Raw genomic sequence first — 25,014 nt, forward strand, 5'->3', positions numbered from 1 at the left:
TTATATTGTCCTCAGCAAGAGTCAGCCTTCAACTGAAAGGACTGGGTAATTTTTATAGGCCAAGAAGATGTAGTAGGATCTATGATTTGAGATTCTCAAGTGCTTTAATTCAGGATGTCCATCTGATATTGCAAGTTTACAATTCTATACAAACAGTCCTCTGACACTGGCATAACAGACTTAAATTAATAAAATATTAACCTCTTCTTAGAGCTCTGCTTCTCCCCAATTAAGTATTGGGCTCAACTCACAGCTTTTAGTACCCTATAGTTGAGGTGTGAAATGTTTCATATGCTGCTAAAGGCATCCTATGGTTGTTACACTTCACCTAAATTGGTGGTCGATTACCCTCAGACTTTCTCTGTCATCCTCCAATGCACTGATTGTCCCCACAACAACTATCAAATGTCATCTTTATTATAATTAATTTTACTTATAATTACTTTTTCTATACCTCTCAAAAGCCTGATATGTTGCACTCATCAGTGAATTAACCTCTACTGGTATCCTATTTTAATTCACCATATTATACTCATGAAAATTATAATGACATTGCTAGATAATTCCAGGATTTATCCATATTCACCATACTACCAGTGATGTGGCCCTCATTGCCAGCTGGTGGTGAGTGGGCCAACTGCACAATTATATATCAGTGTTTGCTTCCTAGGACCCTGCTGAAAGAAATGCCTTAGGTTCGTGTTCTTAGAAAACAGACTCTGAGATTTGCATGCAGGAGGTTACATGAGAAGTGCTCTCATTTGAAGCAGAATTGGTCAGAGAGAGATGTTGAACTGTGATGCAGCTGCTATAGTGGCCTCAATCAGTCCCACAGAGAGTGGTGAAGCTAAAACAGCCCTTTAGAAATGTTCTCCATAGAGGCAAGGGGAACATGTTTTATATTGCCTTACTGACCAGATGAAAACATGTGTGAGGCAGCTACCTTCAACAAAGGAGTGCAAGCATAGGTCATCAATACTCAATACCATAGCAATTGGGTTATTAGCAGAAGATCAAGATGGTGCACCATACCAGGCCCTATAGGGTTACAAGTTATTTAAAGAATCAACTGCAAAAGTTGTCATATATAATATGACTATGAAGGAGAATTAGAGTATGTTATGACTGCACATATTTGTCTCTTAAACCAAATCAGGGGACCAGAGGATTTTTTCTGGAAAGAAATATGTTTATGTTGAAGGCATATAACAAGTGTTTTCTAAGACATGGAGAAAAAATCATGTTAAAAATTCAAGGAAATGGTTTAAACTTTGATTAGATTAGCTAATACTTAGGCAAATAACTCAGTTATTTTGTAAGCATTAATATAACACAGTCAATTACACAAAGACTTGCATGCCTTTTGATTTCCAATAATATGTACATAAATACAGGACTATAATTTTCAATAATTTTGATAAGTTTCATATATCTAAACTGGGTTGTCATAAGAACCAGTCAGTGTATGTGGGGAGCTCCATAAATACTGAATAACATTTGTATAGATTGAAACAACTCTTTTGGTATTGCCTTCTGTAAAACAATCCCATTATTTTTAATCATACCACGAATTTCACCAGAAACCATGTACCTTGATTGTTAGGTGAGAATTTTTATTTTTTTGGTTAGGTGAAAATTTGAATAATTTTAAGATATTTACAATTATAAATTACTATCAAAAGAATTAAGACATTACCATTACTGAGGATAATCAAAATAATATGACAGAATCTGAACGAAATTCCTACAACTTATTACTTCTTTATAATAAAGGCAGTGAATTCCAAAGTTAGTAGTTTAAGACTCTAGAACTCTGGATGATATTTTTTTACTAACAATACAAATTCATTTCGTTGAAATAATAGCTGATTGTTCTCTTTTTTTCACATAATACCAAAATTCTCCCAATTCTTCTGTCAAGATGGTCTGCATTTTATTCCTTATTTTTCATTACTTAAATTCTCCTTATATAGTCTGTAATCAATGAAAAGGTAATCAGATATTTTAATTATACTGCCCTATCTCCATATTTTCTTCAAACAATGAGTTTCAGTGGTCAAAGAGTAGAGGAAGAGTAAGTTGCAAAAGGCATCTCAATGGAGAATGAGTGTTTCTATATTTTGAAAGCATCGATAATTTTTGAGTGTTTCATTGTGCTTTACTTTATTGTGCTTAGCAGATATTGCAGTTTTTACAAATTGAAGGTTTGTGGCAACTCTGTGTTGTCAGATCATGGTTAGCGTTTTTTAGCAATAAAGCATTTTTGAATTAAGGTATATACATTTTTTAGACATAATGCTATTACCTACTTAATAGATTACAGTATACTATGAATATAACTTTTATATGCACTGAGAAACCAAAAAATTTGAGACTCACTTTATTGATATTTGCCTTATTTCAGTGGTCTGGAACAAAAACCTCACTATTTCTGAGCTATGCCTGTGATGAGATAAGTGATATAAATATATGTAAGGGAAAAAATGAAGGAGAAGACTTCACTGAATAATGTGTTACCAACAATGGCAGCACTTTCTTTGTGGTTAAATATCTTGTCTAAATGCTTGTTTAGGGATAAAAAGGAATAAGGAAGAAAAAGTTTTAAACAACTAGTATGTGTCAAACTTCATATGCATCTTTTAATGTAATTTTACAATAAAATTGAGAGATATGTTCCATTATATGTATGTAGAAGAAGAAAAAGAAAAATTATAAATATTTCTTAAGTGAATGTACTAAAATTCAAACATACATGCTTCTCATCTCTTTACATATTAGTCTCCAAATATTTCTAAGTCTATACTACACAAATGAGTTACACTATTGGCTCATTAAATAGGCAACTAAAAGTACTTGCTTAACTGATTTTTCACCAAACTGACTGACTCTTTTGCAGAAAATTCTGCAATGACAATTACATTTAGTATTACTTACATAATATGATTTTCTGTTAAATTCCTGTTTACAAGATTCTGATTGTAAATAACACATAATTAAGATATAATGTAATCATCTTAAATAAAAATTTTGAATAACAAATAATAAAATGCATTTATTTTTTCAAAAAAATAAAAATTGATAATGTAGCACTAGAATTATACTGAGCATGATCTAGTCTCCCTTTGATTGTGCCAAAGCACTTCATGATATTGCAGTTATTCAAAGTCTTCATGTGAATATTAATATTATGATGGTGAAACAAGAAAATGACAACTAATAGTCTCCTGTTAATAAAATGACAAACTAAGTCAAATTCTTTCTTCTATATTCTCCCCAAATAGTGTCATGTTTAAAGCTCGCCACAGTACAGGTTCTCAAGATATCTTTCTTTATTAATGTGCCTTAGAACCATTAGCTTTCACCCTCTCTCCCTCCTCCAACTTCCTTTTTAGGTTTGCTTCTTCATATAAACAGAGGTAAGAGGACAATTTTGATCATCTGGCTCCCAGGGATTTCCACTTACAACTTGCTCCACAGCATAGTATGCCCACCTCTGTCACTTCCAGCAATGTTAAAGATGTTCCCTTTGCCCCACCTGGAATTCCTCCATATGATATGGTTCTTTCAGGTTTATGCCAGTAGTATGAAGAACACTATGATCTTCAGGTCTCTATAATGTCACTTCAGAAGGCTGAATACTGAATGGAGTAATACTGTAGATTACTCCATTTTACTCTGGGACTGTTGAAAAATTAAATATAAGAGGAAATCACCAAAATTTAAAGCTTCCAGATGGAGGCCTTTTCTAGGAAGATCCTTAGTTACTAAGCTATCTCTATTGCCTTAAAATTGTGAGGCTATACTGAACATATTTATGAGGATCTATAGTAAGTCCCAAGAGAATCTTCACTGTTTTCACACTAGGAATAACCATCTTTTTTTCCTCATAAATATAGTTCTCTAAAACTGTGTCTCTGTTCTATCTGGAGGAATATGCATAAATATTTACCAGATTTATTAGAGTTGGCCAAGGCTACCAGTATCCTGAACACCATTTCCAGGGGCATTTAAAACTGCTTCTCCCAAATTGTCATCATTAAATGTTTCATCTGCAGTACACATAAATATGAATCCTCTGAGCAAACACTTATAATCCTAGACATCAAAGGATTTGGCTTAATAAATATCCAATGGCTCTCAATTTCATCGTTTTCTTTATGGGGGAATAGGAGGAAGTAGGTAGTATATTATTTCAGATAAATTGCATTTTCTTACCTGTAGAGTAGGGTTATATTATAGATTAGATTCTATAACTCTGATGTTTTCCCAATATTTCTGGAATCCCCTATATAAAACTGGATTTCCATTAAAAAAATAAACTACTATACATGTTTTTATGCATTCAAATGAGAGACTGTCTTTGTCTCTATATATTCTCCATATGATTATGACCACCAAATGCTTCAGCAGTTTATTCTTTCCTTTTTGCCTAATTTATATTAAAACCTATGGTAAGCCAATGTAGGATGTGATGCTTGTGTACTCAAGAAAACTCACACAAAATTATTGATGCTTTCAAAATATAGAAACAATAATTGCAACTGTCTAAAACTTTAAAATAATATAGCAAAACTGAACAGATTTACAGTGATAATATTTTCTACCTAGTTTCTTCTGATATAAAATGTGTCATGGAATAGCTTTATAAACATTGTATTTCCAATTTTGAGTTCACTTAAAAATATTTAGAGTAATTTCAGTGGAAGTGTATGTTTAGATATTCATCATATTAATATCAGCTATCCACATAGCACAAAGAGTGGAAATTAACAAAATGTCAAATGTTTTATATTTATTCTGTAGGGGAATGTACAGGGATATGTATGTGTTCAGCAAAAATACTTTAGTCTTAAAACTATTAGAAGAAAGTGAGACAGGAAAAGAAATTTTCTTATTCATTACCTGGTAGTAAATTTCAGAGACAAAAAAATTACAAGATATATGATACTAATCAATAACAAATGAATTCATTTCAATAAGCAATCTACCTATGAATAGCTAATGAATTTGGAATAATAGAGCAGTAAGTAATTATATACCCAAAAGCAAAGGAGTCAGCAATGCAGTTTTACTTTTCGGCTTTATCCTTCACATTTATACATGAAAGGGTTCTGTCATGCCATATAACTCACTAGTCGAGTTTAATTTATTTCATATTTACAAGATATGTGTGTGGCTCCCAGAAAATCCAAAATTCTCTGTATCCAATTCATAGATTTTCTGACCAATTCAGGCACATATTTGTTTTTTAAAAATGTTAAAACAAGTTCTCTAGTTTTACATATTGCCATCAAACTTGTTTCAATTAATATTAATTTTTGATCAATAAAAAATGATATTTGGATTAGGGACTGTCAACATACCAATTATCTGGAGAATAGCCCTCCTTGTCATTTCCAAGCATTTATATGTGTACAGAATTTACAATATTAGTTTAGGTAATTACTGAGCTCTTGTTTGCAATTAATTAGCATTTTAAAATGTAAGCATACAAATTTGCATATAAATTTGCATAGATTGTTTCATCTCTACACACATAGTTCAGAAATGCTCTAACTATTGAAGTGCATTCAAAATTTCATTTTACCCACACACATTTATTTTACTTAAAGTTTTGTAAAAAAGTCTATGGAAACAACAGGATGGAATGATATTTTATTTGTAACTGTCATTATTTTATTGTGTTTTGATTTTATTTGTCCAAACAATTTGATTTGCAACTTGGGAAACTAAGTACAATTCTTGCTGCCACTGAACCCTTCCTATCCTTTTACTCTTCTATCATATTAGTCATTCCTCTGCAACTTCCAACTTTCTCAAACAGATATTTCTCATTGTTTCAAAAATTGTCTTAAATATCTCATCTAAAAGATGCTACCAGGGCTTCCCTGGTGGCGCAGTGGTTGAGAGTCTGCCTGGTGATGCAGGGGACACGGGTTCGTGCCCCGGTCCGGGAGGATCTCACATGCCACGGAGCGGCTGGGCCCGTGAGCCATGGCCACTGAGCCTGTGCGTCCGGAGCCTGTGCTCTGCAACGGGAGAGGCCACAACAGTGAAAGGCCTGCGTACCGCAAAAAAAAAAAAAAAGATGCTACCAAAATATGGCTCATATATTCTCTATTCTTTCCATTGTAGTAGGCAGATACCTTTGCTGAAGTCATCACTAACTTGTTTAAATTTAATTTGTCTTTTAAATAATTTATATTATCATTTTTGATCTTTCTAGTACTCCACTTTATTTCACTAAGGATGAAGAGAGACTTTAAAAATTTCGAAGTGGGCAACAGACCAAATCTTGAGCTTAATACTACTAATGCACATTCCTTTGGTCACTATACCACTGTATCCATCATCAAATGGTTGGACAATAAAGAAAAATTCTGATTTTCAAGGATGAATATATTATTCAAAAATGTTAACTAGGCAAAATAAACAAAAAAATAGTATGTGAGAAACAACAGATATAATATCATAATTAAAATGTGGCATTCAAAGTGAAACTTTTGATCAACATAGTTTTATTGAAATAAGAAAATATTGATGAAAAACATGAAAGAATTCTATGAAGTTTAAAACCATTGGTTTGCATATGTTTCATTAAAAATACTGTGGAACATAAAAGTTAAAAATATTAATAATTAGTGAGAAATGAAAACTACAAAGTAGAAAAAGAAGACTCAATACAATAACTAATTCCCTAAACAAGAGAAAAAAAAAGTGAAAGAGAAGTGTTTTCAAAATGTAATTTAATAAAACTACATTAATATTAAAAATAACTTTCAGTCTAAAATTTGAAAGGAAAGAATTCATGAGAAAAAAACGAATATTGACCCATTAATACTGATGGTAGCTGAACAAAGGCAGTTCAAAGGTTAGTAATTATACAGATTTCTAAACCCTCTATCTCCCCTCCCAACAGAAGAAATAACCTACAAAAGGATAATATAATTGAACTGGTTTAAAACTTCTATAAAGCAACATTTAATATATGGACATTTTGAAGTCTACAAATCTTCTGGGGAAAAAATGGGACCCAAATGCTGTGCAAAGCATATAAACCATCATCCATGTATAAAGGAAAGAGACATATTTTCAAGCATACAGACACTCACAGAGAACATAGTTCCAATAATCCTGTCACAAAAAAATTAATAAAATAAATAATAATATAGGATCAGCTTTACCAACCAAGATATGAAAAGTGAAAACATGATTAAAAGTCTGTTTTTTTAATTCATTTAAACATAGAACTAATTTCCAATACATAACATAAACATTATAAGCTACTGTAATACCAAAAATAATAATAATGAACAAGAACGGGGAGAAAGGTATAGTAGGAAGAGTGAGAAGGAAGCATATAGATTATGTCATCTATCATAGATGGAACAAATTGACACTATATAAAAGTAATAACGAAATGATTAGATTATTAAAAGTAAGATAAGTATGAGATGTAGGAATAATAAAAAACAAAATTTAAATTTGCTTTTTGGAAAAAAATTTTTAAATAGAATGAGTCCAAATTTAAAAGATTAAAAAGATTTTGGAATTGAGAGCTCAGCAGAATGGCTATATAAAGCCATCCACACATCCCTGGTTAAAGAAAAAGCTGTGTGCATGCCCAGAGAGGACCTGAAGGAGCTTGGCATAGAGTGAAAGAAGTCAGTCTTGAGAAGTGGCTGAACTTTGTTTGAGTATGCTAACAAACCTACACTTTGATTCTTCCAATGGCACCATTAAGAAAATGAAAAGTCAAGTCACAGATAAAGCACATATTTGCAAATCATATGGCTGATAAAGTACATATATCTACAATATAAGAGGACCAGTCAATCATAAGAGGACCAGTCAATCTAAATAGGAAATGGGCAAAACGTCTGAATTGATAATTCCCCAGTGAAGACATACAAATATCTATTAAGCACATGAAAAGAAGTTCTACATTTTTAGTCACTAGGGAAGCATAAATTAAATCACTGTGAAATATCACTAATACCTACTGGAATGGTGATAATCTAAAAAACTGACAATACCAAATATTATCAACAATTTAGAGAAGCCAAGATTTCATACATTATTAGTAGGGATATAAAAATATTAAAATCATTTTGAAAAATAATTTCTTAAAAAGTTAAACATATATTTACTATATGATTTAGTAATTTTCCCTTAGGCTCAAGCTATCTACCAAAGAAAAATAAAAACCTATGTCCACATAAAGACATGTGTAAGTTCATATCAGCATTATACATAATACCCAAAAACCGGAAACAAATCAAACTCCCAATGACTAATGAATAGATAACCACAAAGTAGGGTATGCATATAATGGTATACTACTCAGCAATAAAAATAAATAAATCTATTAACACAGTAGACAACATCGATAAATCTCAAAAAACATTATCCTCGATGAAAGAAGCCAGACCTAAAATACTACAAATTTTATGATTTTTATAATTAGGAGTGGATCAAGTTGTAACTTAACTACCTGTACCATAACAAGTCTGAAATGTATATTTTACTATGAAATCATAATCTTCTAAAATATAGATGTTTTCTGCAACCCTTGTTATCCTGGAGCTTTAAACTTTTCACAAGTACAGCTGACCCTTGAACAACACAGGTTTGAATTGTGCAGGTCCACTTATACATGGATTTTTTTCAATAAATACATATTATGGTACCATACAACCCACAGTTGGTTGAATCTGAGGATGTAGAACTCTGGAAATGGAAAGCCGACTATAAAGTTATATGTGGATTTTCGGCTGTATGGGCATTCGTGCCCCAAACCCCAACATTGTTCAAGGATCAACTGTAGCTACATACTAGAGAAAAGCTTAAGAATAGTTATAGATATACAAAAATATCCAGAACCCAACAAGGTATGGCATCCAATCCAATATTATTAGGTATCCAAAGAAGCAGAAAAACAAATTATAATTAGGAGAATTTTCTATCAATTGAAATGGACTTAAGTAATGCAGATATTTAGAATTAGCAGAAAAGAACAGTATAGTTCTTTAACTGGTATTCTATATGTAAGATATTAAGTAGAGACTTAGAACATGTTTAAAGAAAGATACAGAGCAAACTTCTAGAGATAAAAAATACAATTTCTGAGATAAAAATATATGCTGTATGATATTAATGGTAGAAAAGATATTGAAGAAAAAAGTTAACTTGAGGACAAAGGTATAGAAAATATCCAAATGAAATACAGAGGGAAAAATAATAACAACATAAGAAAAGTGTATCAGTGAGATGTGTGAAATTTTAAATGGTCTAATATATATACATAATTACTTCTCAAACGAGAGGAGAGAGAGGAAGAATGGCCAGAATGTTTCCAAATTTAATAAATATTAAAAATCTACAGTTCCAAAAAGATTAACAAACACTATACAAGAGAATCATGAAGAAAAGCATACCACAGCATATCATAATCAAATTGATCAAAATCAGTGAAAAGAAGAAAAACTTAAAAAGAGCCAGATTTTAAAAAATTGGGGTAACATAGTTAAGGATAATAGCAAACTTTCATCAGGAACATCTTCCAAAAGTAAAGGCAAATAAAAAGTTTTCTGTAAAACAAATGCTAATTTAACATAACCAGAATCTCTTCATAAAAAATGTTAAAGTCTTTTTGGCAGAGATAAAAATGGTACCAGATGGAAATATGGATCAAACAAAAAAACAGAGGACAAAAGATCATTCCTATATAGAAAAATATATGATTTTCTCTTATTATTTAAATCTTGTTAAAACATAATGTGCTTTTAGGACTTCCCTGGTGGCACAGTGGTTAAGAATTTGCCTGCCAATGCAGGGGACACAGGTTCGAGCCCTGGTCCGGGAAGATCCCACATACCGCGGAGCACCTAAACCTGTGCACCACAACAAGAGAAGCCACCACAATGAGAAGACCGCACACCACAACAAAGACCCAACACAACCAAAAGTAAAAATATAATAAATTAAAAAAAACAAACAAAAAACACAATGTGCTTTTAAACAAATAATAACATTATTTATGAGTCTTAATATATATGTGAAAACAAATGTATGACAAGAGCATAAAGACTGATAGGAGGAATGACAATAAGGTTTTTATACTTTATATGAAGTACTACAATATCATTTGAGGATAGACATTAATAAGTTAAAGATGTGTACTATGAACCAAACGTGGCAAATATAATTACTTATTATATTCATACAGCTAATAAATTGTTGATAATTAAATCAACAATGGTGATGAATTGGAATCATAATAGTACTCTAGTAATCAAAAGAAAAAAGAGGAAAAAGTGAAAAAGAAGAGATGATATCAGTAAAAAGCATTTTGCAAGATGGCAGTTTTAAACACAACCACATCAGTAATCATATAAAATGTAAATAGTGATCTAAATAACCCAGTTAAAAAGCAGAAATTATAAGATTGTACTAAAAGGCAAGATCCAAATAGATGCCGCCTAAAAGAGACATATTTTAAAAATCATAGTATAAACAGGACATAAGTAAAAGGATGCAAAAAGATATTCACCAATCAAATAAAGATGATGCAGCTGTATTAATAGAGTGTAGGAATTTCATAACTTTAACGTTCTTAATTCATTAAGGGGACATTACAATCATAAAATTTTTGTATGTAAACACAGATTTCAATTACATGAAACAAAAATTAATAGAACTACAAAAAAGAATAACAACATCAAAATTATGAGCAGAGGTTTTAACACCCACTGTCAACAACTGATGGATGAGATCCTGAAAACCATTAAGTATACTGAAAGTTTAAACAAAACTATCAAACAATAATGTTGTTGAACTTAAAAGCACACACTCAGCAACAGAATGCATTCTTTTCATATGTGCCTAGAACATTTGCCAAGATTGACTGTATTCAGAACCATAAAACAAGTTTGAATGAACATAATAGGATTCAAGTGATACGGAGTAAGTTTTCTGACCACAGCATAAGTTAATTAAAAATAAATAGCAGAAAGGCATTGACAAAGTCTCAAAATATTGGATACAAATAGCACACTTCTAAGTAATCCATGGGTAAAACAAGAAATAAAAGGGGAAATTAGAAATTATTTTAAGAACAACAACAAAAAAAAAGAAAGGCCAAACAAACCCAAAATAAGCAGGAGAAAGGAAATAATAAAGATCAGAGTGGAAAACAATAGAATAAATCAATAGAAACAGAAGCTTTTTTTTTTTAGATAAATAAAATTGATAAACCTCTAATCATAGTGATTAGGTAGAAAAAGACACACTACTGATATATAGATATATTTACTGGGAAATTATATTAAATCATTTTTTTAATTATCCTGCAGTTATTTTTTTAAGTTTTTTTAATTTAATTTTATTTTTTTATACAGCAGGTTCTTATTAGTTATCCATTTTATACATATTATGTATATATGTCAATCCCAATCTCCCAATTCATCACACATATTAAATCTTTAAGGAAAAAATATTATGAATTATGCTTAAAATATTCTAGAAAATTAAAGCAGAGGAAATAGTTTCCTCTGATATAGAAACCCAAAAAATAAATTTCAAGGGAAAAACACTAAAGAATGAATATCTTTCATGTACATAAATGTAAAAATTTGTAACAAACTTTTAGTAAACAGAATCCAACAAAATGTTACATTGATACTGTTATCATAGCCAATGGAATTAATCCCAGGAATACAATCTTGGTATAACATTTAAAAAATCAGTTAATGCTAAATTCTATGTGATATCTGCATTATCTTGTAACAGTGAAGAAACAAGAGAAATCTGAATAAAATTTGTAGCTTAGGTAATTGTAATGTACCAAAGTAAATGTTTTCATTTTCACAAATTTACCATTGTTACATAAGATGTTAACATTAGGGGAAACTGGTAAATGGTATGACAGAACTCTCTATACTGTCTTTGCAACTTTTGTGTATTTTTTAAAAATTCTGAAATAGTTTATTTAAAATCAGTTAATGTAATTCACAATACTAACATAGATTTGTAAAACCTTATCATTTCAGTTTTTTTAAGGCATTTTACAAAATTGATATTCCATTCCTGATAAAAGCTATTAGCAAACTTAGAATAGAAGTGAATTTCTCTAAGTTAATACAGAGCATCTAAGAAAAACTTCCCGTTTTTCAACAAATGGTATTGAAACAATTTGACTTCCACGTGTAAAAACTGAATCTAGACACAGACCTTATACTCTTCACCAAAATTAACTCAAAATGGATCACAGACCTAAATGCAAAACACAAACTATAAAGCTGCTAGAAGGTAACATAGGAGAAAATCCAGATGACCTTGGATTTGGCAGTGACATTTTAGATACTAAACACTAGTATCTACAATGTCACTAAACACTAAAGGCACAATTCATGAAATAAATTAGTCTTAATTAAAATTAAAAATTTCTGTTCTGTGAAAGATGATGTTAAGAGAATGAGAAGACAAGCCACAGTAGGGAGAAAATACTTCCAAAAGACATATCTGATAAAGGACTGTTATTGAAAATATGCAAAGAACTTTTACAACCCAACACTATGAAAGCAAACAACCCAATTAAAATTGGACCAAAGACCTTAGGAGACACTTCATCAAAAATATACAGATGGCAAATAAGCTATCTTATTTAAGATGGCTTAAATAATGCTCCACATTATATGTAATCAGGGAAATGCAAGTTAAAACAACAAGGAGATATTACTACATATCTATTAGAATGTCCCAAATCTGGAACACTTACTATGCTGAATGCTGGTGAGGATGTGGAGTAACAGGAGCTCTTGTTCATTGCTGATGGGAATGCAAAATGGTATGGCCACTCTGGAAGAATTTGGTAGTCTCTTATAAGACTAAACATACCCTTACTGTATGCTCCAGCAATTGTGTTCCTTGGTATTTACATAAAAAAGTTGAAAACTTATGTCCACAACAAAATCTGCACATGTATGTTTATAGCAGCTTTGCTTACAATTACTAAAACTTGGAAGCAACCAAGGTATCCTTTAGTAGGTGAATGGATATATCAACTGTGTTACATCCAGACAATGGAATATTATTCAGCACTAACAATAAATGCACTATCAAACTGTGAAAAGACTTAGAGGAACATTAAATGCATTTTACTAAGTGAAAGAAGCCAATCTGAAAAGGCTACATCCTGTATGATTCAACTATATGACATTCTGGAAAAGGGAAAACTATGGAAACAGTAAAAAGACAGTGGTTTCCAGGGGTTAGTAATGAGACAGGGGTAAATAAGTGGAGCACAGAAGATCCCTCAGGCAATGAAACTACTCTATATCATACTATAATGCTAGAGACATGTCACACATTTGTCCAAACACGTAGAAGGCACAACACCAAAAGTGAGCCCTGATGTAAACTATGGACCCTGGTAATGATGATTTGTCAATACAGGTTCATCAAATGTAAGAAATGTATCAGTCCGGTGTAGGATACTGATCATGGGGGAGGCTATGCATATGTGGGGTCAGAGGGCATATGGGAAAACACTATACTTTCTGCTCAATTTTTGTGAACCTAAAACTGCTATAAAAATAAAGCCTATTAAAAACAAAAACCTTACACTGACATCATACTTAATGGTAAAAGACTGAATTCTTCTCTCAAAGAACAGAAAGAAGACAAGGATGCCTAATTTCAATATTTTTATTAAACATTGTCTTGGAGGTCTAATCAATATAATAATAATTTATATATATAAATTAAAATGGTCTTTATTGACAGATAACAAGTTCTTTTACATAGAAAAGCTAATGGAATTTACAAAAATCTACTAGAACTTATGAATGAGTTTAGCAGGGTTTCAAAGTACAAGATCAATATACTTAAATCAACTGTATTTCATTATATTAAAAACTAGTAATTGGAAAGTTAAAATATTTTAATATCATCCTTTATAATAGAATAAAAATTGTGAAGTACTTAGGAATAAATCTCATAAATTATGTGAAAAACCTCTGTCCTGAAAATTACAAACCATTGCTGACAGGAATTAAATAATATCTAAATAAATGGCTACTTTTTCTGTATTCCTAGGTTAGAAAACCAAAAAGTATTTTGATATCAACTCTCCCCATATTGACTCTTAAATTCATCATGTTTCAACTAATTCTTTTAGAAATTGAAAAATTAATGCTAAAATTCATATGAAAATTCAAAGGACTTAGACTAGCCAAAACAACATTCAAAAAAGATGAATAGATTTGGAAGACTTGCATATTCTGACTTCCAGATTCATTGTAAAGCTACATCAATCAAAATAATCTATGACTCAAGATAGATGAATATGTCAATTGAACAGAAGAGAGTCCAGAAAAAGAAGACATATAGAGCCAATTGTTTTTCAACAAAGGTGTAAGTTCAATTTAGTGAAGAAAGATATTCTCTTCAATAAATGGTGCTGGAACAATTTAATATCTATATGCAAAAATTATATTCAATCAATAACTCACATTATATACAAAAATAACTTAAAATGTTCACTGAGTTACATATAAAATTTAAAAATATAAAACTTTTAGAATGTTACATGAGAAAAGTTACTTTTGACTTTGGTTAGGAAAAGATGTCTTAGATATAAACTTAAAAAATGGTATCAAAGAGGAAAAAATTATAAATCCAATTTATCCAAACTAAAAATATCTACTTTTTGTAAGACACAGTTAAGTGAATGAAAAGACAAGCCAGAGACTATAATAAAATATTTGCAATTCACATTTCTGATGCAGGACTTGTATTCAGAACATATAAAGAACTCCCAGAACTCAACAATAAGAAAAATATTTTGTAAAGATAGGTAAAACTCTAAATGGATACTTCACTAAATCAGATGTATGCAAGGAAGTTAAGCACTAAAAAGATGTCACCATTATGATAATTACAGATTTACACCTTAAAACCACATTGTGAAACCACATTGTGAAACTCACCTATGACAACGTCTAAAATTTAAAAGACTGGCCACATCAAGTGTTTTACTTTTTACCATTTGTCTGGGGTTTTGTTAGTCTTTTTTTTTTTAATCACCTTTTTTTGCTAGGACGAGCAACTTGCAGGGTCATGGCCCCTAAATAAGAAGTCAGGCCTGAGGTTCTGGGATGGAAGCACCGAGTCCAGGACGCTGGACCACTAGAGAATTCCAAGATCCAGGGAAGATTAACTGCCAAGAGCTCTTATGGAGGCCTCTATTTGATCCAAGATCCAGCTCCACCCAATGGTCAGCAGCTCCCAGTGCTGGACACCTCACACCAAACAACAAACAAGATAGGAACACAAACCCACTGATCAGCACACTGACTACCTAAAGTCTTACTAAGCTCACAGACACCCCAAAACACACCATGGACATTGTCCTGCCCACCACAAAGACAAGATCCAGCCTCACCCACCATAACACAGGTGTCAGCCCCTCCACCAGGAAGCCTACACAACCCACTGAACCAACCTTACCCACTGGGGGAAGACACCAAAAAAACCGGAACTACTAACCTGCAGCCTGCAAAAAGGAGACACCAAACACAGTAAGTTAAGCAAAATGAGAAGACAGAGAAATATGCAGCAGATGAAGGAGCAAAGTAAGAACCCACCAGACCAAATGAAGAGGAAATAGGCAGTCTACCTGAAAAAGAATTCAGAGTAATGATAGTGAAGATGATCCAAAATCTTGGAAATAGAATGGAGAAAATACAAGAAACATTTAACAAGGAATTAAAGAACTAAACAGCAAAAAAAAACTATGATGAACAACACAATAAATGAAGTTAAAAATTCTGTAGAAGGAATCAAGAGCAGAATAACTGAGGTAGAAGAACGGATAAGTGACATGGAAGATAAAATAGTGGAAATAACTACCACAGAGCAGAATAAAGAATGAAAAGAATTGAGGACAGCTTCAGAGACCTCTGGGACAACATTAAACACACGAACATATGAATTATAGGGGTCCCAGAAGAAGAACACAAATAAAAAGGGACTGAGAAAATATTTGAAGTGATTATAGTTGAAAATTCCTTATTATGGGAAAGGAAATAGTCAATCAAATCCAGGCAGTGCAGAGAGTTCCATACAGGATAAATCCAAGGAGAAACATGCCAAGACACATATTAATCAAACTATCAAAAATTAAGTACAAAGAAAAAGTATTAAAAGCAGCAAGGGAAAAGCAACAAATAACATACAAGGGAATCCCCACAAGGTTAACAGCTGATCTTTCAGGAGAAACTACAGGCCAGAAGTGAGTGGCAAGATATATTTAAAGTGATGAAAGGGAAAAACCTACAACCAAGATTACTCTAACCACCAAGGATCTCATTCAGATTTCATGGAGAAATCAAAAGCTTTACAGATAAGCAAAAGTTAAGAGAAATCAGCACCACCTAACCAGCTTTACAACAAATGCTAAAGGAACTTCTCTAGGTGAGAAACACAAGAGAAGGAAAAGACTTACAAAACCAAACCCAAAACAATTAAGAAAATGGCAATAGGAAACTATGTATCAATAATTACCTTAAATGTAAATGGATTAAATACCCCAACCAAAAGACACAGTCTGGCTGAATGGGTAGAAAAAGAAGACCCATATATATGCTGCCTACAAGAGACCCACTTCAGACTTATGGACACAAAGAGACTAGAAGTGAGGGGATGGAAAAAGCTATTTCATGCAAATGGGAATCAAATAAAGCTGGTGTAGCAATACTCATAACAGACAAAATAGACTTCAAAATAAAGACTATTATAAGAGACAAGGAAGGACACTACATACTGATCAAGAGTTCAATCCAAGAAGGAGATCTAACAGTTGTAAAGATCTATGCACCCAACATAGGAGCACCTCAATGCATAAGGCAAAAGCTAACAGCCATAAAAGGGGAAATCAACAGTAAAACAATCATAGTAGGGGACTTTAACACCCCACTTTCACGAAATTTGATTTGATCCAAATCAACCAAAATGAAAATAAACAAGGAAACACAAGCTTTAAATGACCCATTAAACAAGATGGATATAATTGATATTTATAGGACATTCCATCCAAAAACAACAGAATACACTTTCCTCTTGAGTTCTCATGGAACAGTCTTGAGGATACATCATATCTTGGGTCACAAATCAAGCCTTGGTAAATTTAAGAAAATTGAAATCATATCAAGTATCATTTCCACCCACAACCCTATGAGACTAGATATCAATTACAGGAAAAAAAATCTGTAAAAAATACAAACACATGGAGGCTAAACAGTACACTACTAAATAACCAAGAGATCACTGAAAAAATCAGAGGAAATCAAAAAATACCTAAACCAGAAGCAAATGACAATGAAAACACAACAACACAAAACCTATGGGATGCAGGAAAATCAGTTAGTTCTAAGAGGGAAGTTTATAGAAATACAATCCTACCTCAAGAAACAAGAAAAATTTCAAAGAAGCAACCTAACCTTACACCTAAAGCTATTAGAGGAAAAAGAACGACAACAGAAAAAAAAACCCAAAGTTAGCAGAAGGAAAGAAATCATAAAGATCAGATCAGAAATAAATGAAAAAGAAATGAAGGAAATGATAGCAAAGATCAATAAAAGTTGGTTCTTTGAGAAGGTAAACAAAATTGATAAGCCATTAGCCAGACTCATCAGGAAAAAAGGGAGAAGACTCAAATCAACAGAACTAGAAAAGAAAAAGGAGAAGTAACAACTGCCACAGCAGAAATACAAAGGATCATGAGAGACTACTACAAGCAACTATATGCCAATAAAGTGGAAAACCTGGAAGAAATGGACAAATTCTTAGAAAAGTACAACCTTCCAAGACTGAACCAGGAAGAAACAGAAAACATGAACAGACCAATCAACAGCACTGGAATTGAAACTGTGATTAAAAATCCTCCAACAAATGAAAGCTCAGGGCCAGATGGCTTCACAGGCAAACTCTATCAAATATTAAGAGAAGAGGTAATATCTATCCTTCTCAAACTCTGCCAAAATATAACAGATGAAGGAACACTCCCAAACACATTCTATGAGGCCCCCATCACCCTGATACCAAAACTAGACAAGATGTCACAAAAAAAGAAAACTACAGGCCAATATCACTGATGAACATAGATGCAAAAATCCTCAACAAAATACTAGCAAACCCAACCCAACAGTACATTAAAAGGATCATACACCACAATCAAGTGGGGTTTATCCTGGGAATGCAAGAATTCTTCAATATATGCAAATCAATCATTGTGATACACCATCTTAACAAATTGATGGATAAAAACCATATGATAATCTCAATAGATGCAGAAAAAGCTTTTGACAAAATTCAATACCCATTTATGATAAAACTCTCCAGAAAGTGAGCATAGAGAGAACCTACCTCAACATAATAAAAGACATATATGATAAACCCACAGCCAACATCACCTTCAATGGTGAAAAATGAAAGCATTTCCTCTAAAATCATGAACAAGACAGAGATGCCCACTCTCACCACTATTATTCAACATAGTTTTGGAAGTTTTAGCCATGGCAATCAGAGAAGAAAAAGAAATAAAAGGAATCCAAATCAGAAAAGAAGTAAAACTGTCACTGTTTGAAGATGACATGATACTATACATAGAATATCCTAATGACGCCACCAGAAAACTATTAGAGCTAATCAATGAACTTGGTAAAGTAGCAGGATACAAAATTAATGCACAGAAATCTCTTGCATTCCTATCCACTAACAAAAAAACATCAGAAAGTGAAATTAAGGAAACATTCCTATTTACCATGGCAACAAAAAGAATAAAATACCTAGGAATAAACCTACCTAAGGAGGCAAAAGACCTGTAGCAGAAAACTATAAGACAATGATGAAAGAAGCCAAAGAGGATACACACAGATGGAAAGATATACCACGTTCTTGCATTGGAAGAATCAACATTGTGGAAATGACTATACTGCCCAAAGCAATCTACAGATTCTATGCAATCCCTATCAAATTACCAATGGCATTTTTCACAGAACTAGAACAAAAAATTTCACAATTTGTATGGAAACACAAAAGACCCTGAATAGCCAAACAATCTTGAGAAAGAAAAAAGGAGCTGGAGGAATCAGGTTCCCTGACTTCAGACTATACTACAAAGCTACAGTCATCAAGAGAATAAGTTACTGGCACAAAAACAGAAATATAGATCAATGGAACAGGATAGAAAGCCCAGAGATAAACCTATGCACATATGGTCACCTTATCTTTGACAAAGGAGGCAAGAATATACAATGGAGAAAAGACAGCCTCTTCAATAAGTGGTGCTGGGAAAACTGGATAGCTAAATGTAAAAGAATGAAATTAGAAAAATTCCTAGCACTGTACACAAAAATAAACTCAAAATGGATTAAAGACCTAAATGTAAGGCCAGACATTATAAAACTCTTAGAGGAAAACATAGGCAGAACACTCTTTGACATAAATAACAGCAAGATGTTTTTTGACACACTCCTAGAATAATGGAAATAAAATAAAAAATAAATAGGACCTAATGAAACTTAAAAGCTTTTGCACAGCAAAGGAAACCATAAACAAGATGAAAAGACGACCCTCAGAATGGGAGAAAAAAATTGCAAATGAAGCAGCTGACAAAGGATTAATCTCCAAAATATACAAGCAGCTCATGCAGGTCAATATCAAAAAAACAAACAAACAACCGAATCCAAAATTGGGTGAAAGATCTAAATAGACTTTTCTCCAAAGAAGACATACAGATTGCCAACAAACACATGAAAAGATGCTCAACATCACTAATCATTAGAGAAATGCAAATCAAAACCACAGTGAGGTATCACCTCACACTGGTCAGAACGGTCATCATCAAAAAATCTACAAACAATAAATGATGGCATGGGTGTGGAGAAAAGCTGCACTGTTGGTAAGAATGTAAATTGATACAGCCACTATGGAGCACAGTATGGAGGTTCCTTAAAAAACTAAAAATAGAACTACAAGATGACCCAGCAATCCCACTACTGGGCATATACCCTGAGAAAACCATAATTCAAAAAGATACATGTACCACGATAATCATTGCAGCACTATTTACAATAGTCAGGACATGGAAGCATCCTAAATGTCCATCAACAGATGAATAGATAAAGAAGATGTGGCACATATATACAATGGAATATTTCTCATAAAAAGGAACAAAATTGAGGTATTTGTAATGAGGTGGATGGACCTAGAGTTTGTCATACAGAGTGAAGTCAGAAAGAGAAAAACAAATGCCATATGCTAATGCACATATAGTGGCAGGGCAGGAATAAAGACGCAGATGTACAGAAAGGACTTGAGGACACAGTGGGGAATGGGAAGCTGGGATGAAGTGAGAGAGTAGCATTGACATATATACACTACCAAATGTGAAATGGATGGCTAGTGGGAAGCTGCTGCATAGCACAGGGAGATCACCTTGATGCTTTGTGACAATCTAAAGGGGTGGGATAGGGCAGGTGGGAGGGAGGCTCAAGAGAGAGGGAATATGGGGATATATGTGTACATATAGCTGATTCACTTTGTTGTACAGCAGAAACTAACACAACATTGTAAGACAATTATACTGCAATAAAGATATAAAAATAAATTTCTACTTTATATATTGCTGTTGTTTAATTCAAAATTGTAATACCAACAACTGATGCTTCAGTAGTAAAAATAAAATTTTGCTTCTAAGAATGAGACATGAAAAAGAAGATATTATTATTGCTTTTCATAACAAAATTATTCCATACTGAATTGCCTATACATATCTATAGATACATTATTTACATTTTGAATAAGTGCAGCAGAGACAATTCTATAGCTTCACCAGACAATTCCATGCCTTACTAAAGTGTAATTTTAAGACTACATTTCCTAGTCATTCTTACAGTTCTCTCTAAAGGAATATTTAAAAGTTAGAAAATACACTTTCTGAACTGTCTGCAAAAATCTCCCATATGCAATTTTTCTTCTCTCTCTCTCTTTTCGTGGACAGTTTGTTGACCACCAGTAAATTAAGTAATTGGAGCAATTGATGCCAGCATCTTTGAATCAGTTCTTGTAGAAATCTCGCCTACAAGAAATATCTACACTGGATTTTGCAAGAACAAGAACTAAACTGTTCTTGTGTGAATACACTGTGATTTTCTTGTGGCTTATTATGAGAGAAACATTTTTACTCTGATTAATACAGCATTTATCCTAATAAGTGTCTAGGTATCTTGAAGGAAATAAAAAAGTTGACACTCCCCAGATGCCTAAGGTAGCACAGCTGCTTATGGAAATATTTTGATTTTGAAAATCAGTTTTCATGTACCCTTTTAAAATGATAATAAAAGAAGCAAATTAGAAATGTTAATCTGTGTTCTCTGGAGGTGTATATAACCTGTTTTCACATGCTATTTGAAGGAAGGTAAAAAAAAAGTTAAAAAGATATGGCAGATTTGAAAATATTACTAAACCAGGAGAGAGAATAAAGTGAGGAAGTGTACCTACAAAATGCAGTAAACTCTCAAATTAAGGGATTTTTATTTATTTATTTGCTCTTATTTGGGATATTGACTGCCTTGGGGAAAACTGTGGCTAACAAATTATGAGTTATTGTATCTACCTAATTGAAGAATTGAAAAGAGGCATGGGCCAAGTTGAAAAAAATTAGAAAGAAAAGGTTGCATTGATTTTTAATAGTCTGTTTTTATGCACTGAGTGATAATTATTTAGAAAATACAAATCTATTTATTTTGACAGTGCTCCAAAAAAGTGTCTAGATGATAAATAACATGAAATTAGAGTCATATTTCTGATTCTTAAAACTACTTATAATTTGACTGTCAGCTTTTGGGTGCTAATTTCTCTGTTTTTCCCCTTGTTATGGAATTTAATGTTGACTTTAAATTGATTTCTATTTTTACCAATAGCTAAAAAATGTTTTTAAGGAGGCAAGTGAAAAGAAAGGGCATGATCTGATAACTTTCTAGAATGTGTTCTTGGTTTGAACAAATTTTTAGAGAATAATCAATAACTTAGAAGGGAAAACAAAACAAACATAAATATACGGCTTAAAAGTATTAAATGCATTTTAAAATAAAATCCATAATATCAAAAAATTCTAATACTAATAAAAAACTGAATACAAATTAGATAATATTACAATGTACAGTGTCAAAAAAAAAAACTTAAAAAAACCAACAAACTAGAATATGCACATTCCAAGTTAGAAAAAATTGGCCTGTGATTTGAATGATTATTTTTAAGTCTAAAGTCAAATAGTTACTATTTTAAATTATAGACAAAAACATTTCCTTTTGAAAAAAGAGAGGGTGATCATCAAACCTGATTCCTAGGGAATGCAATTATCAATTTACTCTGAATATCAGCAAATATTTAATGTGCCACCACCCAGCTAAGAATAATCTATTTACAGTTCCCAAGTTAGAACTTTTTATAAAGAAGCAAACATGATCACATTTCAGGAGAGATGTTAGTCATTAAATGCCTCTGCAAACTATGCTTAGGACAATATACCTAGAAATCCAAATTGTAGTGCAACTACGCTGGTCTTTCCTGGTCCTTATCAGTGTAACCATAAAACTTGACTTATTCTTGACTCAATTGATAGTTAATAATAATTTTTTTTTTTTTTTTTTTTTTTGTGGTACGCGGGCCTCTCACAGTTGTGGCCTCTCCCGTTGCAGAGCACAGGCTCCGGACGCGCAGGCTCAGCGGCCATGGCTCACGGGCCCAGCCACTCCGCGGCATGTGGGATCTTCCCGGACCGGGGCACGAACCCGTGTCCCCTGCATCGGCAGACGGACTCTCAACCACTGCGGAACCCCCGTTAATAATAATTTTAAAAGATAATAAGGAAAAAGTGGTTTTGGTTTTCCTTTGTATCACCTCCTACTCCTGAACCCCTTTCTGGAGCACCCACAATAAATAACTGACACTTAAGTTTTAAAAGTTGGATGCCAGATATTAGAGCTAGCAAGGTGCTATTACCCAAGCATCTTCATTTATAATATAATAATATAATTTATATATTTCAGAATGTTAAGTCACAACGTCACAGAACCATCTTCAAATAAGGAAATCTTGTATTGTGACAGCATAAAAATTATTTTTTAATTATATAGACTTCATAAAGTTCTATGTGTATGTAAAAGTAAATATTACATATTTTTCATAGACTCTGAATTCCGAATTATTAAAGAAAAAAATATTCAATGACAGTTGTTAAAGATGATAAGGCAGACTTAATTCAGGACCATCGTACTAGTTAAAGGGACTACTGCAATGGGATTTTACAGTGGGGAAGATTGGGCTCAACTCGAAAAACAGCACGTGCCTGTGGGGATTTATAGCCAAGGAGGGGTGAGGGTCAGTGGATGAAAAATTATTAAGAGGAAACATAAGAGAGTAAGGTTGATTCTGGCTAAACCAACCTAACAGGATTCTTACTGAAGGCAGGCCAGGGTAATCAGATATCACCTGGGGCAGGGGTCCCCACCCCCCAGGCCACGGACCACTACCATTAGTTAGGAACCATGCCACACAGCAGGAGGTGAGTGGCAGGCAAGTAAGCAAAGCTTCCTCTGTATTTACAGCCACTCCCCATCGCTCACATTACCACCTGAGCTCTGCCTCTTATCAGATCAGCGGCGGCATTAGATTCTCATAGGAGCGTGAACCCTACTGTGAACTGCACATGCAAGGGATCTAGGTTGTGCACTCCTTATGAGAATCTCACGCCTGATGATCTGAGGTGGAGCTGAGGGAGTGATGCTAGCACTGGGGAGCGGCTGCAAATACAGATTATCATTAATAGAGAGGTTTCACTGCACAGAGACCATAATAAATCAATTGCTTGCAGACTCATATCAAAACCCTATCAGTGGGTGGCAAGTGAAAACAAGCTCAGGGCTCCCACTGATTCTGCATTATGGTGAGTTATATGATTGTTTCATTATATATTACAATGTAATAATAATATAAATGAAGTGCACAATAAGTGCAATGCACTTGAATCATCCCAAAACCATCCCCACAACCCCTGGTCCATGAAAAAATTGTCTTCCACGAAACTGGTCCCTGGTGCCAAAAAGTTTGGGGACTGCTGACCTGGGGGATGGAGGAGGATGAGGACCAGATGTTGACGATGATCAGGTATTCAGCGTTTGGGGATTCTGGTTAAACTGAATTAGCATGTTTCTTGCTAACACTGGATTTTATAAGGAAGTGTACAGTGGGCCTAGGAGAAGGTTCAGTAGTCTGGCTAAAGGTAGGTCAAAGAATCTTTGTCAAGAATGAAGAACTGTGTTTTAGCTTGATATAAAACTTTTTGATCTTTGACCTGTTGAATCCATAAGGCATTTATATAACATATAATTTAAGCATGGTTAAAAGGGTTTTGAAATAGAATTAGATGCAAAGATACATTAAGAGTCACTACAAAGATAATTACTATATGCTAATGAATGACCTGAAAAAGTAATAGGAAAAATTTTTGATGAGAATAAAAAGCAAAGGCTAGAACCAGTGGGATCAAAGTGTAGTCAGAGAGGATTAGAAGATGGTTATGATATTTGTGAGCGTTCATTTATATTCTGTGGTGATTGGCATGTGCGTGGAGAGTAAAAATCGTATTTCAAGGGTAAATGGAAATTATAAGCAATTAATGCAAAGTCTATAGTAAAATGAAGAAGAAAGTAAAGTCTTTGGAGAATAGAGAGAAAAACAATATACTTTCAGGATAGATTTGGGAGGCAGATGAGAAAAGAAAATGAAGATGGAAAATGTCTCTTACTGTTATAGCACAGTCAGCAGAGAAAGAAACAGAAACATGAACAGTGTTTGAAAACCATGTTAGGAATGGTGGTATATAATACCATATCTACCAAGTAAAACTGGAAGCTAAAAAACCATGGATTATTACCTTTTTCTGTTAGA

Source organism: Neophocaena asiaeorientalis, unplaced genomic scaffold (assembly GCF_003031525.2).
Source record: "Neophocaena asiaeorientalis asiaeorientalis breed wild unplaced genomic scaffold, Neophocaena_asiaeorientalis_V1.1 scaffold24, whole genome shotgun sequence".
In the NCBI taxonomy this organism is placed as follows: Eukaryota; Metazoa; Chordata; class Mammalia; order Artiodactyla; family Phocoenidae; genus Neophocaena; species Neophocaena asiaeorientalis.